Source organism: Rhodnius prolixus, unplaced genomic scaffold (assembly GCF_049639745.1).
Source record: "Rhodnius prolixus isolate KJV_2025 unplaced genomic scaffold, Rpr scaffold_3, whole genome shotgun sequence".
In the NCBI taxonomy this organism is placed as follows: Eukaryota; Metazoa; Arthropoda; class Insecta; order Hemiptera; family Reduviidae; genus Rhodnius; species Rhodnius prolixus.
In genome coordinates, this window is record NW_027411603.1 from 20,748,884 (window position 1) to 20,766,587 (window position 17,704).

The 17,704-nt window shown below is 30.8% G+C and overlaps 1 protein-coding gene and 1 long non-coding RNA gene across 7 annotated transcripts in view; both read right to left on the reverse strand.

Annotated features, from left to right (window-relative positions):
- LOC141453579 (acetylcholine receptor subunit alpha-like) overlaps positions 1–17,704 on the reverse strand; it is a 338,623-nt gene that overhangs the window by 166,628 nt on the left and 154,291 nt on the right. The window lies entirely within an intron of this gene.
- On the reverse strand, positions 1,129–13,567 carry LOC141452992 (uncharacterized). 6 transcript variants are annotated; one of them, XR_012457715.1, is made up of 4 exons: positions 13,294–13,565; positions 13,118–13,215; positions 9,521–9,627; positions 1,129–3,310 (listed from the first exon to the last, which is right to left on the reverse strand). It is a non-coding gene; the product is annotated as an uncharacterized lncRNA (long non-coding RNA). The 6 variants fall into 6 exon arrangements; XR_012457718.1 differs by lacking the exon at positions 1,129–3,310 and adding an exon at positions 6,846–7,190 and having other exon boundaries at positions 13,294–13,567; XR_012457717.1 differs by lacking the exon at positions 1,129–3,310 and adding an exon at positions 7,656–7,896 and having other exon boundaries at positions 13,294–13,566.

Here is a 17,704-nt window from a genome sequence, read left to right on the forward strand (position 1 = left end):
AATCTGTATCTCCTTAACAAAAACTTACAGTTTAAAATGTTGAGTATAAGGGTTGATAAAAAGCCAAAATGCACACAAATCAGCAGGTAACCAACATTTCATTCATACTTCATTGATATTATTTAAGTAATTTTACTGCATTAACTTTTTATTAAATTTTTTAGAATTTATTAGATGTCGCAGACCCTTATGCTGGCCATTTCATTCATTAAAATTTTTTTGATATAATAATAAAAGGTGAGTAATATCAACATAATTAGTTATAAAAATTTAAGTAATTTTACTGCATTAACTTTTCCTTCACATTTTTAGAATTTGTTAGATGTCACAGATTATGAATGAACTGGCCAGCATAAGGGTCTGTGACATCTAATAAATTCTAAAAAATTTAATAAAAAGTTAATGCAGTAAAATTACTTAAATAATATCAATGAAGTATGAATGAAATGTTGGTTACCTGCTGATTTGTGTACCTTTTGGCTTTTTATCAACCCTTATACTTGACATTTTAAACTGTAAGTTTTTGTTAAGGAGATATTTGTACCTTTTGGATAGATTTTTCTTTTTGTCTATTATTTGGGTGGGGCAAACTTCCCTCCTTATGAGGCATAGCGTCGAGACTTTTAAAGTACAAGTCTGTACAAAATTTCGATTCGAATGACACTTCATTCATGAAAATCGGTTCACGTCTCGATAATTTGAAACGATTGCTATACTTCCTCTTAACAAATGTAAGAGCAGAATGTCGTTCTAATGGTACGTAGGGAAGCCATAACCCTATGATCCTACCAAATTTTAACAAAATCGGGCCAAGATTTACAGAGAAATTAGAAATAATAATTTTGTAGGGGGCCTTACATAAAGGGGGCTAACTCCTCTCCCATTCGATGTACAGCGTCGAGACCCCCAAAAGGCACATCTACATAAAATTCCGAATCGAATGACACCTCATTCATGAAAATCGGTTCGCGCGTTTAAATCGGTAAGGAGGCCAACTATAAGACAAAAAGAATGTCCCTGGACTAATTTTAACAATTCAGAGACTTGAATACTATATATTATATATTCTTCCATAATAAAGCAAAAATTACAAAAGACTAACCACTAAGTAATCTCAACATTGTTTTGAATTTTAATAACTGATCAAAATGTTAGATCAATTTTTCTTTCAATATAATTTAAAAACTGACTAAAACTTATCAAGTATTAAATTTACAGTTGGGACTTGGTCGGAAAATAAAAATTACAAGTTTTAGAAAGTCTCTCAATTTGTAAATTGATTCCTTTTTGATAGATTAGTTATTGTTATTTATTGAAAGCATTCTAAAAAGAAATCATTATCCAAGGAAAACATTCGCTTTTGCAATGCTTAAATAAAAAAAGAACTCATCTTGATTTTAACCTGAATGTTATCTAATTCTTTGCTATCCATTAAAAAAGACGAGAATGGATTTTCTCTTCAAGAAAGGATCTTTGTTAGAGCCATTAAAATTCATTTTAATAATATTGCATCAATTTTAGCAATTCCATTTCTGATTCCAAACTTTATCAGTAAAATTCCAAACTATTTTTGAAGTCAGTCATTTTATTTAAATATTTTCTGGTATTGACCATGCCTTTAGTAAGTTTTTCTTTAGTTTAATTTTTTATAAATGGGGTATTTTGTTTGGGGGATTCAGTTCTTCTATTCTAAATATTGTGAAAATAAAAACTGCCCATTCTATGCACAAACATTTTAGGAGCCACAACTGATATTTTAGGCATTCGCTAAAGGCTACTCTCTTTACAATTTACTTGTCTCAAGTTTTTTGATATTTCGTCACAATAACAACATAAGTTGAAAATGGATTTTTAGTTGACACAACTTTCTATATTAGCATTCATTAACACTTTTCTTTAGCATCATTTTGTAATTTAAAAAAGAGATAGGAACATCTGTCAGCAGAACTTCTTTATTACCCAGATTACATAATTATTACTGCTTACATTAGCATTTAGAGTACCTAAAAAAATTATTTCTAATTTATATCACCATTTTATAAAATAATAATTGTAAAAATTTGTATACTTATTTAGAAAATTCCTAAAAGTTTGAATTGTGGATTAAATGGAGCAAAGAAGTGCTTTGATACTCAACTTCATTTTGAACTTTAAGTGCAACTCGTGTAAGTGCACGAGAACATACACTTAATTTAAATAAGAGTTAAATATTCAATTTTACTAACAACAACTTTAAAAAAAATGCGACAGATAATCAACTCAACCTATTTTTCTTAGAAATCCCGCCCAGAAAAACCTTCGTAATCTTTCCCGAGGTTCAGGTCCCCCTGAAGAACTCTTTTGCTGTCTTTGGTCGTATTACACACAATATATTCCGTAGTACATTTTATATAGACGGGAATAACAAGGCACCTCTGGCGGTTTCCATTCTTTCTTCATTATGTCCGCTTTAGCCTAAACTAAGGTATAATCACTTTTTTTTACAATTAAAGTAATGTAATTTGCTTTTTACCTAATTTAATGTACCTAATTTTTCAAAATGGATGCTAAGAATCTTAAAAGTATTAACTTAAATAAAATCATTCCGGCTCCGTTCGAAAGCTTTTCTGAGTATATAATATTTCCAAATGTAGGTCTGGGAACCTAGGATTTTCTGCAATCGTACGACAAGCAGCCAGTTTGCATTATTAATGGAGATATATCATGTGACACAATCAGGCGAGAAAGAGCGTATTGTATTCTCATCATGATTCTTTAAAGAGTTTTCATCGTACCTGAATTCTCCGGCTAAGATGTGCGAAGCATCTTGAGGTCCTCAAGTTAAATATAATATCAATTGTGATCTTGTAACAAAGAGTAAATATAAGCTACACGTAAAATGCTAACCACATAGGCTGTGTAGTTTTGTGGATCACAGAAAATGCAAGATAAAAAAAGTATAAGCTTCTTATGTTTTGACAAATAAATAAAAAGCTCGTCAGTATTAATTTTTGCAGAATATAGAGCTTGTTTGATAGTTTAATTTCATGCAGTTACCAATCTTCTATACAGTAAGATGTGCTGCAAATAAATTGGTAGCCTCGAATTATTAGAGCGTTGTCCTATTTGTTGCAAAGAAATTATTGCAGTCACGTTAACTAACTTTTAACCTACTGTCAACTAGAGGTTATCTAGCTTCAATTATCGATCCATAATTAGTTCTTCTGCACACACTTTGTGAAGAACTTATGATCATTAAAAATATCTTCTAATTTTACCACTAAAAAACCACCGACAGGACGAGTAGAGTCTACAGCTGTATCTTCACCATCTATAAATCAAGATTTCAGTTTAGATTCCATTCGAAATGTCAATGAATCAGTGAACATAATTCAACGCAAAAATGATTCAAACAGATACAAAGTTTAATGGATCTTGTAATTATTAGTGAAATAAAAAAATATAAATAAAAGAAAGACAAGTTTAAGAGCAACATAGAGTATTGTGTCGCTTAAGCAAACATCCTTGGACAAGCTGTAGTTATTAATGGACTAAATGGGCACTTAAGTTAATTTTGACAGCACATCCGTTTTAAAGGTAAACAAAACTTTCCAAGTTTTGAAAATACTTTTTTTCACTCAATTTAGTTTTCCATTGCAAAGAGTGGAAAGTTTTGAACATTACAATTAAGTACTAGCTGAGAATTGAGCTTACCTTCTACATTATCATTATTATTAGGAGTCATTCTCATATAATGGGAATCTAACTTTTTAATCTATTATAGAACAATTCAGAACTTTCAATAAACCAGTGTTAAAATGCGACTACTGTAGTTTAAAACCATATTAAAATAAATGCCCCAAACCTTCTAATGCGACCAGTACCTATGGATGTTTGGTAGCCAAGGGCTTATACGTAAGTTAGCATAAGTCTTTCAATTTGGCCCTCATAAGTTATAGAATAGTTGATATAAATTCTGTTCAATTAAGTCCTTAGAAACCAAAAGAAAAATAATAAAATAAACATTAAACTCATTTTCAGTTTAATAAAAAGAAAGCATGACTGGCTCAGGTTATTTTTTTGCGATTAGACGATAAAGTCCATACAAAACTTATTTTATAGTGAGCCCTACCATTAATATAACTTGGAAAAAATTCCAGTTGTAAAGGAATATCTGGGGTTGAAGGGCAATATTTTATTCATTCTTGTTTTATCGCGATTTTTTTAGCAGGTAAAAGTCGAATGCTTCACTTGCCAAATCGATTAACTCCACTTTCTGAATTTTATTAAATTTTAATGTCTGAACGTTTTATTGACTCCTAACTGTATAATAATCAAAACAAATTTTGCTGATAATAAGTATTAACCCAACTAAATGACAAAAATGTTTTAGCCATTGAATAATGAATAATTTATTTCAGAAGCCAATCTGATTAACTTAATACTCTAATGTAAATTGTAATACTTTAGTTAAATCACTGTATACAACGCAATTGACGACTTATAAAACATCTATTAAACATGATTATTATTTAAGGACAAATCAACATGACAGGGGCTCAAATACACCTAACGATGAAGACATCATTTATATTGCTGAAGAATCAATTTAAACTAAGTAATAATACTTGTAGTATTTGTAACAGAATAGTTATTAATAATTTTTGCTAAAATCTTTAATAAAAAACGTATATAATGAAGTTTTCCTGTAATATAAATTTAAGTCTGAATTTGAATTATTCATTTTCTTTCACTCGCCAAATCGATTAACTTCCTTAATCACGTAAAAATTGTCATAATAAAAACGATATAAACCATCTTATTCTTCTAATATGTCGTTAGTTAAAAGATACATCTGCAGCAATACAGTCTGAATCGTTTTTTTGAATCTATTGGTTAACAGGAATTTTTAAAAAACAATATATACTAGTTTCTCATTTTTCTCAACTTTTTGTTTGATGGAGTTAATCGATTTGGCAAGTGAAGCATTGATTTATTTTAAAATTTCCATCATCAGGGATGTTACAAAAGTTGAAAGGGTATATCTTTCTGTTAGAAAATTTCCGAGGTTATCTCTTAGCACGCCAGGTCGAACGCATGCCAAACTTCAAAATTTGTTAGATACATGATTTTTAAAATTAAGTGATGAGCGATTATATAGTAATTGTCTTTTAACTTTTAATGACTTATAAAAAATGATTGAGCATGTTTTTAAATTATTTTAATAGATCTGTAACCATCTCTATGGTAAAAAAACGCTTTTGGAAATGAAAGAGGCTGTCAAAGAAGAAAACGCAGGTTTTGAACATTGGACAGCTTCGATACCTCTGGTACACCGACGAACTAAAGATGATGGAGACAAAAATCAGTGCCAAAAATATTCTCAAAACTTTTACCGCAGTAGATCACCTACTGGTGAACTCGTTGAGCAAAGATTTTGATGAGACAACCAATGCTTTAGGAATTTATTGTATGAGGACGGATGAAAATCCATTTAAAATAAGATTATAAGTGTTTTATCTCCATAAATAACAGTTGCTAAGAACTTTAAAGTGAGATTTAGTATCTCCACTGTTCAGTTCTTTCATTGACTTATTTAAAATGATATAAGAAATATAGTATAAATAAAATTACAGTCGAACCTCGCTTAACGAGCATAATTCGTTCCAGAACCTTACTCGTTACGCGAAATACTCGTTAAGCGAAACAATTTTTTTATATAAATTAAAATAAAAGGGGATAATTGCTAGATCAGCCACACTTACACCATTTTCTCGTTTCTCAATGATTTTACGTTTCAATTCTAACGTTATTTTAATTCTTTTCGAAGCCATTTTGTTAGAGGGATAACAAAATAAACACAATAATATTTAAACACATCACTATATGGACTTCCCCTATACACCACTCATTCGGTGAAGTTCGGTTTCGACTGTATCAATGCATTAGATACGTGGAGAATATGAAACGCATATGCGTAAACAGGAATGACTAATCGAAGAATGCGCAGTTTTCGATGAGTCAGCGAAAACTGTGCAGTCAGCGAAATGTCATTAGAAAACTATCGTTATGCGAAACATCGCTCGCTATAAGAATCAATTTGTTTTACTCGTTATGCGAATTGTTCGTTAAGAGAGGTGCTCGTTATGCAAGGTTCCACTGTATATAATAAGAAAACTAGTTAAACTTATAATAAATGTGGTATTGATCAACTATTTTCTACTGCAAAAATAAAAAATACAAAAGGAATGTATCAAGGTAAAAGCAGTTGAACGCAGGTGTAAGGAGAGAAGTATTGGAAATAGATATTAGGGATTTACAACATGTTAAGAATTCAACTTACTTCACCGTTGAGAACACAGTTTTAAGCGCAAGGTAAGAAGATTAGCCTTTTAGTGTAAGCGTGCATGACCTTCGTAAAAAAAATATGAAATAAGTATGTTATCTGAAGTATAAGAGAATCGGTAAGTATTTGGGCATAATAACAGAAAAGAAATATCCAAGAAAATGCTCCTTGTATTCCTTAAAAGTTATTGATTTTGACTTTACCTCCAATGGGATGCGCCTTCAACGAGACTAAACAAAGAACTTGGAACAAAATATGGAAGAAGAAAAAACACCAATCTATGATGTTCCCTCCTTTTCCTATCGTATTCTGAACGGAAGTAGGTATGGAAAAATAAGAAATGAAAGTAAGGAGATTATTGGGAGTAGGCAAGTTTCCTTGGGCGGACCAACTTCTTTGTTTTGCCTTTTTGTCCATTATTTAGCTAGTAGAAGGAAGAAAATATACAATGAATAAGAGATGAAGATGTTCACTTTTCTAAGGAAATTTTCCTTTCAAAAGTCAATGGTATCAAAAATTTATTTAAATTTACTTTTCATGAAAAGGTCCTTATCATGCGTACTAACTAGTTTGCATAATTAAAACTGTTTTGCTCATAGCTGGATAGAGACTATGGTTCTTGTTTCCTCAACAAACAATATTCTGTTCTTAATTTGTATTAATTTTTCCATTTTTTTATTAATGGTATGGCAATTAATTAAATTATGGCTAAATTAATATAAACAAGATATATGCAAGACTAAACAACCTCCCTTACTATCAAAACAACATTTTTAATACATCAACAATCCAATAAACTATACCAACGACAATGTGAATGGTGGTATAGGCGTCTACATGCATTTCCAGCTTGAAATCTTGATACCTGAAATTTCAGAAGTTCCGTAATACTGATCGTACTAGTAAGATAGAAATAGTTAGTATTAAATAGTTAATAGATAGTTGTTCGATTGTGTTGCAATCGAGCGGTTGCGCTATGAAACCTTTGGAACGTTGTGAGACCAAAAGAGATTGTAGCGCAAAAAGAACTGGTAGGGAAAATACTCAACATTTTTAGAAGGGGAGGTTTCAACTACTAGACTCAAAAGGGGAACGCACAATAAGCCTCTAGTGGCTGCGGTGCCGTGGGGCGTAGGTTCCGTCCCATTTTTCTAATCTTAATCTTAAGATAGAAATATAGAAATAATAATGCTTTTGGGCCGGAAAATGTAACAACCAGCAGCTACTTCTTCGTCCATGTGAGAAAACTGCACAACGAATAAAATTCTTTCAAAGGGTGAATTTATTTAAAATATATACTTATATACAAATTAATTAAATTTTCAACCATTATTGTCCAAGCTAATCTAACTAGGCTATAATTAGAACGAAAATTCTGATGGTAAAATATATATGGAAGGTATTTTTCAGAATATTCTCTAAAAGTTATTTTAGCTTACAATAAACTATGACATCAATGCGACTGTTACACATCTGGTCTGTTAGTGGTACACCGTCTGGAACGTTATCATTGATTTTCCATCTATCCTTGTTGAAAATAACATGGGAGTTCAGTATGCTTTCAGTCATATCTTTCCAGGACAGTTATGGTTTATGACCAGATTATAAAAGAAAAAACAAAACAAAAAATCAAATATTTTAAACATTTTTACCATCATTTCATTCAATTATTATTTATCAAATGAATATACAGATATTACTTTTAGGGTCATTAGTTTTCTTTGAGAAAATAAAAGGATTAATAACTTCTTATTTGCTCATTATTTTTAGTAAGAAAAAGTCCGCACTCAACCAAAAAAGAAACAAGTAAAGAGTATTTATTGAATTAAAAACAAAAAGTGAATTGTAAAACTACCAATTAATTTCTTTTAATGAAACACCACATAATCTTTTAATGAAACACCACATAATCTTTTAATGAAACACCACATAATCTTTTAATGAAACACCACATAATCTTTTAATGAAAACATAATCTTTTAATGAAACACCACATAATCTTTTAATGAAGCACCACATAATCTTTTAATGAAATACCACATAATCTTTTAATGAAACACCACATAATCTTTTAATGAAACACCACATAATCTTTTAATGAAAACATAATCTTTTAATGAAACACCACATAATCTTTTAATGAAACACCACATAATCTTTTAATGAAACACCACATAATCTTTTAATGAAAACATAATCTTTTAATGAAACACCACATAATCTTTTAATGAAACACCACATAATATTTTAATGAAACACCACATAATCTTTTAATGAAACACCACATAATCCTGTATCAAATTGAAAAATGTGTTAATTGTACAAAAGCAGCAGGGAAGATAAGGCTAGAGAAAAGATAGATATAATTTCTAATTAATAAAATGTAGAAGATTAAAGACTGTTTGTTGTTATTGAACAATACGATAGTTTATGAAATATTAATGTCTGACTGTAAGAAGAAACTTTATAAAATCAAATAATTGTAACTCTTCTTCATTGATGAATTGAAGCTTTCCAAAAAGTTTTACTTTTTTTGATAAACAAAACTCACAATTTAATTGTCTTTGCAAGAAGTTGCGCGACTCAACAGGGTCATCATCCGTAGATGAGTACATTTTTTAAGTGATTTGTTGTTTTTTTTTGTTTTTTTTTAAAGATCAGTTTGATGATTTTAGTCTGATGGCGTTTGGGCCGAAGTTTTGGGAAATACTTTGGGCTAGTATCAATAGAAAATGATGAATAATATTAAGAAAACAAATGTTCAAAATATAATCAATAATCAAACTTATTATCAATAACCTCATCTGAACAAAAGAATACGAAGAAAAAGCAAGTTTATTTTCAAAATATTAGCAACAAAAATATCTTGCCTAAACCATTAGATCAGATTTCGCACCATTCTTTATCGGATTCTGCTTCATTTTCATAGTTTTTACATTTTTCTAGTCTAGGTGACAACAGAATAGCGTGTTATTGAGATTGCCTTTCACATTAATTGAAAAGTTTAATTCTTTCAAATTCATGTATCAAACATCTTTATAAGTTTGAACTCAAGCTAAGATTTGAGTGACTTGAGGAGCTCTGATCGCTTGTTTGGCATACATTCTGAGACGGATATGCTGTGTTTAAGACTGAACATGGAATATGGAACTATTAATCTTATATAATAATAATTTTTAAAAAATACAATAATACCTATTGAAGCTGGAATCCAAAATATTTCTTTTTACTTGAGAAAAATGACATTCAATCTAGAAAGAAATCCGCACTCATCAGTCAAATGGAGTTAAATGGAAATTCCTCTAAAATAACAAGAAAAAAATATTTACACTGATAAGAAATAATTAAATATTGGAAAGGAGAGAATAAGTAACATAAATTCTTAATACCTTACGGTAATTTAGGATGACAATCAGTTAAACAATTCGGGTCTTATAAATAACAAACTTGAGTTGGCGAAGGTAAGTAAGAATTCTGCTAGCCGTTAATAGCAAGCACCAGTGATAGAGTAGCTCGACAGACCTATCCATCAGTGTCCAGATTGGGCACTTTTCGATCTAAATGTTCCAGGAGTATTCTATTTTGCTTCAACTGACGATACTTTTAACAATAAATCCATGACGCATTTAATTTTTAATCGATAATTAATCATTTATGTTAAAATAGTAATAACTGATCTTGTTTTTTTGTGCAATTATATTGTAATAAAGCGCACGACACTCCATAACTCATTTTCAAGAAACTTCTCGACTTCATTACGCAACCTTACTTCGCACGATTACATAATTCTGTGTCCAAGTTCATCCTCGTTGGATTTATTGTAATAATAAACCGAAAGCTGAGTGATTTAAATGAAGCAGAAATAGGCTACAAAAAGAGCAATGACGTCTTCAAATGATAGTGCTCAAAATGTTTTCAAGAAACACTCACGAAAATGAGGAAGATCCTGAAAACTAGTGAAGATAAGCCTCAATGGTGCTTAAAACTTCAAATTCTAAGGATGAAATAAATAATAAAGCAATATCTAAAACAGACAGTGGAGATAAGTTGCTCACACAAGTACAAAATGGAATGAAAGACTAAAAGCCTAAGCAAAAAAAAACAACAAATACAAAAACTACACTAAAAATGTCATCATAATCGGGCTAAGAATTACAAAATGTTTATATTATTAATAATTTCAAAGAGGTGCCTCAATATTTGGGGGCAAACAAAGCGGGACCTGTCAAATAATATTCCGAATCGAATAAAATTTCATTTATAAATATCGGATCATGCACTTAGCTGCTGCTTTAAAAATTAAGAAAGATACAAAATGAACAAGATATTTGCTTCTGTCAAATTTTTTCTTGAAACTTATTTTATCGGCGATTTTATGATAATTTAGTCTTATAAAGAAGAAAAAGATCTTATTTTTACATTTTTTTAAAAAACCTCTAATGATCAATTTCAGTTTAAGGTTCGTCTCTGTCAGTTATACAGGGTGAACCAGTAAGTATTGTCCAAAGGCCTACTGTGTGTAGTAGGGTAAAGTAGGGTGAGATGGCCACCATTTTATTTGGAGGGTGCCTGATAATTTTTTGGTAAGGACTAGGCTTACTTTATTATTATCTTTGGAAACCTCATACGCTCACAAACATAAGATAAGGTAAAAAATTCAGAAAAAAATATAGCATTTGGCCATCTATCCCCACTGGGTTGGGTGAGTTGGCCAGTACAACTTGGGAAAGATAGCCACATATTGTAAATGAATGACGTCATCCGGAGGAAGATTTAGGCTGCTTGGAGAATAACTTTTGCTTCTTATGGGGTCATAGGCAGTCAGAAATTTGAAAAAATCGATTTATTTTTTATTTTTTTATATTAAAGTGTAGTATCTCAGGAATGTTGTCCTAAAATTTCAAGTCGATCCGAGCAAAATTGTAAGAGTGAAAGTGTTTACAAGCCCCGACCGTTCGAATTACCATCGCTGAGCACAGAGCTCAACTTGCTACGCGGGAGGCAAGAATCCTACGCAGACAGCAGAAATCGGAAAACTTGGACATTTTGGAAGACATGGAGGACTTATTTTATGGGCCTGGAATCGATGACACTGTGTAAGTTGAAAAAAAAGATTATCCAGGTTTTATTCGCAAACCTATAACCGCTGAAAACTTTAAACGCGTTTTTCTCAAAACTAAGTTTTCAAAGTCGGTGGACACGATATCTCAAAATCTACTGCACCGATCTTTTTGAAATTTTACGTATTTCTTTTACACATATTAAAATCGTACTTGGACGAAGGATTTTTTTTTTTTCAATGAATAGAACTTGTTTTACAAACATAAAATGGTCAATTTTTTTAGTGAAAATCGTGACTCAAACTTTAAAGTTGTCCCAAAAATTAAAAATTCAATTTTTTTCTAAATCCTTTGGTCAAGTACGAGATAAAGTCATCTACTAACTAAATCTTTTCGAAATTTTGATTTCAGATGATCCAGTCTCAAGATATCATGTCCACGAGAGGGTTGCATTTTTTTGACGTGTTGCATTAAAATATTCGCCATTAGTACAATTATTATTAATTTGTAACGAAAAAATTACAATAAGTTCTTTAAACATAGACTGATATGACGCAAAAGTTCCCGAATAAAAAAGTAAACACGTTTTACCCCCAAAAAATTTGAAAAAATGACTTTTTTTTGCGCCTCTGACTGCCTATAACCCCTTAATGGTATCAATTTTTAGAAAATTTATCTGTTTTTCTAACCGTGTCATCAGAATCGAATTCGGACTAAAACTTTCTGAGTAATAACATTTTTATTGGAAGAAAGTAATGATTTTAGACAAAAAATTGAAAGCGACGTCACTCAAGAACAGTGGAAAATATGAAGTTGGCCAATACGTCATTGAACTCCACTTTAGATGTACTACACACAGTAGGCCTATGGATAAATACTTACTGGTTCACCCTGTATACTGTAAAAGATAATAAGTTGCTAAAATACCGGGCTTGAAAAAATCCCTCAACCGGAACCATGTTTTTATGAAATGGAATTGAAGTTACATATCTTCTATTTATGGCATTTTACCGGGGAGATCCGCATAAGATCGCTTAGGGTGAGGGTATAGGGTGGGAAACTCTAAAAGGCCATTTCATTTTAGAATTTGGGCAGCATTTATTAAAAATAAGGATAAAATTTGTTACCAAATTCAAAATTTTCAAAAAATAAAAGCAAATAAGAGTTTCCAATTAGTAAAAAATGTTTTTAATTTTTAGAAAATGAATTCATTAAATTGAACAAACTACTGTTTGGTGTCAATTCTAATTTTCTTGGAAAAAAAAATTCCAGCAAACTGAGTAAAGAGAAAGTGACATGAATGTACACATCAGATTTTTGGCCACTTGGAAATAATCAAGAGCAAGGTGTAAGAGAATAAAAAGGAAGAACTGAATTATTACATCAGATAGCGTATAAAGATTATTAGCAGACCTAGAAGAGCTGAGGCAGAAGAAGTCACAGGAAGAGTACTAAAGGAGATCCGGAAATTACCCTACAGGTATTAAAATTTCCTCGGGTTAGGTTCTACCCTATTCTAAAGGGTGAAAGTGAGGTTTGGTGCTGCCCTTTTGGTTTATGAATATTTATGCGGAATGAATATTGTGGTCCTACTATACTTGGACAGCTTTTTCTTTTTTTTTAGACATCAAGCATTTTCCTGAGCAAGAAGTAATGCAAAGTAAATAATGGTATATTCTACGTTTTCAAAAAAATAAAAAATTAGTAGTAAAACTGATATCATGCTTCTTACCCCACAACTATAGTGCAACTGATGGTATTTTCAAATTTCTAATCCAAATTTGACGAGTGTGCAAGAACGGAGTTCCAGTTTTAGCAACAGGAATTATTCTAGATAATAAAAGATAAAGGAATACAGAGAATTCTCTCGCCACAAAATATAAAAAAAGGCAGCGCGATATTTCTAACCTGGAGTTCCCGGATTTTAGTTCAGTGTTACTCTTCTCATTTTGTTTTTCTCCAAATTTTGCTAACTAAAAGCTTGAAATAAAAGAAAAATCCGAAGCGCTTATAGTACTGGGAAGCCCCCAGTACATAACGTAGGTTATACTGAAAAGTAATTTCTCTGAATGAAAGGTTTCTCACTAGTCACTTTGGCAACCATTAATTGGCTACATAGCGCTCTTAACGTTGTTAAAACCTTCCAGTGAATATCTTACAAAAAATTCGATATAACATTCGATATTCGAACATCGATACAAGAAATTCCTCTTGTTCACGCTTTTTTAAATTGTGGGAAGAAAATTTATTTTCTTTTAAAAAAAACTAGTGTAAGACTAATCTCAAAAGTATGATTAAACGAAAACATAAATCTATCATACAATATATCAGGAGCGATTTTATACTTAAATAATGCGATCGAGGCTAGAGACTTTATTTTATATTTAAAATTTGAGGCCAAAGGATAACAACAAAGTTAAAGTGAAGCGAAAACCAAGAAACGAATTAAAAATGAGAGTATAATGCGCCAAAAAACAATTACGGATTGCGAAAACTTCATATTTTACTTAACAATCAACTATAACAACCTTTAATAATTATTTTATAGCTAACCGATTTTTTTTTTTTTTGTTTTAATCAAGCTATATTTGTCATCTGTTCCATTATTATAATTTTTATAACAACTAGTTTTATAAGTCTATGTAATTACAATAGTTGTGTATAAAATAGTATTTGTAAAATAAATGATGGAACATGAATCAATAAACTCCCTGGCTTGTTGGGTACCCTCCGCCAGGGGCTGAATTAAAAGACGAATCATTTCCTAAAAATATTCTCGTACTCAGGGGACCTAAAATGAATACTTCCATTAAATTCCCGGTATCAAGAAGTAGACACCATTTTGTAATGGTTTAAATTGTTTATTTAGTAAGAAGAAGTAAATAAAAGAATTATGGTAGAGGCAGAATTTAATTAATATAATACATATTCAATACATCTAGTAAATAACTCAAACAATGCAGTACAGAGAGAGAGAGTGAGAGAGACAAATCACTTATTTAGATGTCAAAATATAATTAACTACTCGTACATCAGCTAGATGAATTCACTATGCGAGATTGTTCTCAAATTGACAATGGGATGAAATATCAAACCAATAGAGGGTTATTGTTACAATATCTAAACTGAATCATCTTTATAAATCTTATGAGACTGAAATAACTTCATCAACAGAAATAAACGTAGTAATTGAATTATTATCTAAATAAGCTTATATCTTAATTAAAATCTTAGATATTCTCAGTAATTTCAAGATGGAACCTGATTAAGATAAAGGGTTTGTATATTTAACTGGAAGGAAGTCAATTTAGAATGGAATGTGCAAGACGTAGATATCATAGAAGAACGAGAGTTCTGACTGTTCTGTACAAAATTATGTACATGTTTTAGAGATAGCAGCTGTAGAGGTTAAAAGGAGTGTAGAATATAATAGATGGAAAGTCAAAGCAGCAGATATAGGCGAATTGCTAAATTTTTAATTCCTATTCTTATTATAAGTTACCCGTTCTCTCTTTTTCTTCTAAGATGGACCAGCTAGGTTCAATGGAGACCAAGGAGTTCGAGTAAAAGAGAGAATGAAGTGGGTAGCTCCAAGGTGTTGTGGTAGCGGGCTAGAAAAACTCTGTATTTGAATGGGTATCATAAAAAAAAATGTTACCCAACTTTATTAGTTGAATTTTATTTTGGGTACTTTTCCGTTAGCCGGGCGCAAATGTCGCTAATGTCAACGTTTTCTCCTATAATACATAAACATTATTTTAATTAATAATATTATACAGTAAAGTTGTTAATATGTACAATAATAAGGTTAGTCTGCCTCAAGATATACGAGAAAATATAATAGCACATTTAACAGGATTAAAATTGTCTTTCATGCGAGTATTTTCCAAAACCCGAAAACACTAATGATAACTGAATTTCAAACCCCTTCTATAAAGAAAATTTAGGAAAAGCTACATCATTATCGATAAAAGATTAAGAAAATTTAATAGAATCATCATGTGACAGAACTTAAATGATAACTATGTAAAAATCTGCTTAAAGAGACTGGATTGTAATGATTAAGCTCTATTCAAGCAACATTAAATTTAATTGGTACTTACAGGTAGTTGAATGCTTAAAAGAAATAAATTTAGAAGAGTTGGACACAAATATAATAATCCTAAAGAAGAATTTTGTAAATTAATTAATAATTTTTAAGATTTTGTTTAAAAAAAGTGTAAAAACTAAGATCTTACTGTTTATAAAGTGAACATGAACTTGAACTGCTTTGTAACAGATACATTGTATCTCTACACAAATATAGATAATAATAAAATAACACACTCGAAATAACAAATTTCACGAAATAAAATCATTTTTACGAAATGGTACAATTTAGCATGATGTACTACCATGTGGTACGCGAGTCAAAAAAAAAGGTTGGAAAACGCTGCTTATATTCCATATGGAATTTCAGTCACATAGCCTTTTTAATGGTTATCTTAGTCAAAGAATCCAGGCTTTGTCCTAAAATGTTTTGTTTTTTTAGGGGAAAAGAATTCAACAATTTGAGATCTGGTGATCGGGGAAGATAATTCTACAAAAACTCAACGCCTTTACGCCACGATGATAATATGATAGAGCTTCCTTCTTTTTCCTCAATGCTAAAAATCTTCAAGGACAGCGCATGACCTGTGAGGTTTGCCATTCTGTGGAGATTCTGTTACCTTTTACGAGGACCTACTCTCCTTAAGGTGCTTCTGGAAAAATTCAGTTTATCAAAAGTTTCCTGGAGTAATACTTCAACAAATATTCATCTTTTGAATTTTCCTTTACTACTGTCTATTCCTCCTTACACTTAATTAAGTTTTTACTCGTATATTCGTCGTTTTTATCAGAAGATTTCATTCAGCTAGGTCAATAGTTAAATTACTGACATTCTCTTTGCTGCCGAGTAAACAGTAATTCGATTTGCACTACAATAATAAAAAAAAATAATATCTATTCCATCTATACCATGGAAGAGCATTTTTGAACTTATCCAGTTATACCACAGAGCCAAGAATTCTGTGAGGAAAAAGAAGTCTGGCAAGAATTTCTTTCAAACTTAAAAACAGTTGTAGCCGCTGTTTCCTCATTGAAGTTGCATGAACATCGCCTATTGCGTAGTTCTTGAAGACATGCCCAGAGAAATCTCCCAAACCACCAGTATTCTTAACGCTTACTCCATAGGATAGAACAGGGCACGAACCTTGTATGGACTAGATGCTATCTGATTTGAAGGAATTTTGATAAAAATTTACAGCTAGTGACCTTAGTAAAGCGTATGCAAATTTCACGAAAATGTTAAAAGCGAGAAGTTAGCGAATGTTGGAACTGCTACAACTACAGAATAATTACAGAAATGTCAAGGCTAAACTATGTGACCAAGTTCTGAGAAAAAACTGACTAAATTATTGGTCAAGAACTGATTAAATAGTCATTTTTTATGAAAAGTTGCTCAGGTAGTTTAGCAGAGAAGATTCTACAATAATTTTTCTGTAATTATAGCAGTTCCAATTTTTCACTTAACATTTCAAATGTGTACAAAAAAAAAATCATTTTTCCATTTATTTACGAACTTGATGAAGAGAAAATGCAGTAAAATACAGAAAATTCATAAATCTCCGCAATGCCAAACATATAATTGAAGATAGACACGTAAAAATATAATCAACTTTACATTTTAGAAATTTATTAAATATTCCACGACATCAAGAAAGAACTATTATTTCATGCTTTAAAAATTCTCTATACATTTTCATTTTATATAAGTACGTATATTAAATATTAATAACAAGAGAAATAAACAAATATAATAAGCCATAAATCCATAAATCGGAATGAAAAACGTAGTAAATTTGGGCATTCAACTGCTGGTGCACCAAACCACTTTGAAATGTCCCTTTATTGTACGCCCTTCCCTAGCTGACCATCAAAACATGAGAACTCTTGTCGCGAAGACATTAAAAAATAGTTTTTGTGCCCTAAAATCGATCAAGATAATTTATAGTGTTGAACAGATCTGGGACAAAATTCTGCGTACTTTTTTTTTAACTTCAAAAAAATATTGTCTACGCCAATTAAAAATTAAAAATATAACAGAACATAAATTATTGTAAAATTAAGCTCGTTTGATCAAGCATAATATGCTTGTAAAACTTTTATACAAAAATCTTTATCATAACATTTGAAAACGCTGTTATATTTGCATGATGTGATCGTTATTTCTAATGGCAGTTATTGGTTCATCTCATAACATCGTTTTTTTTGTGTGAAAAGTTATGAATTTTGTAAA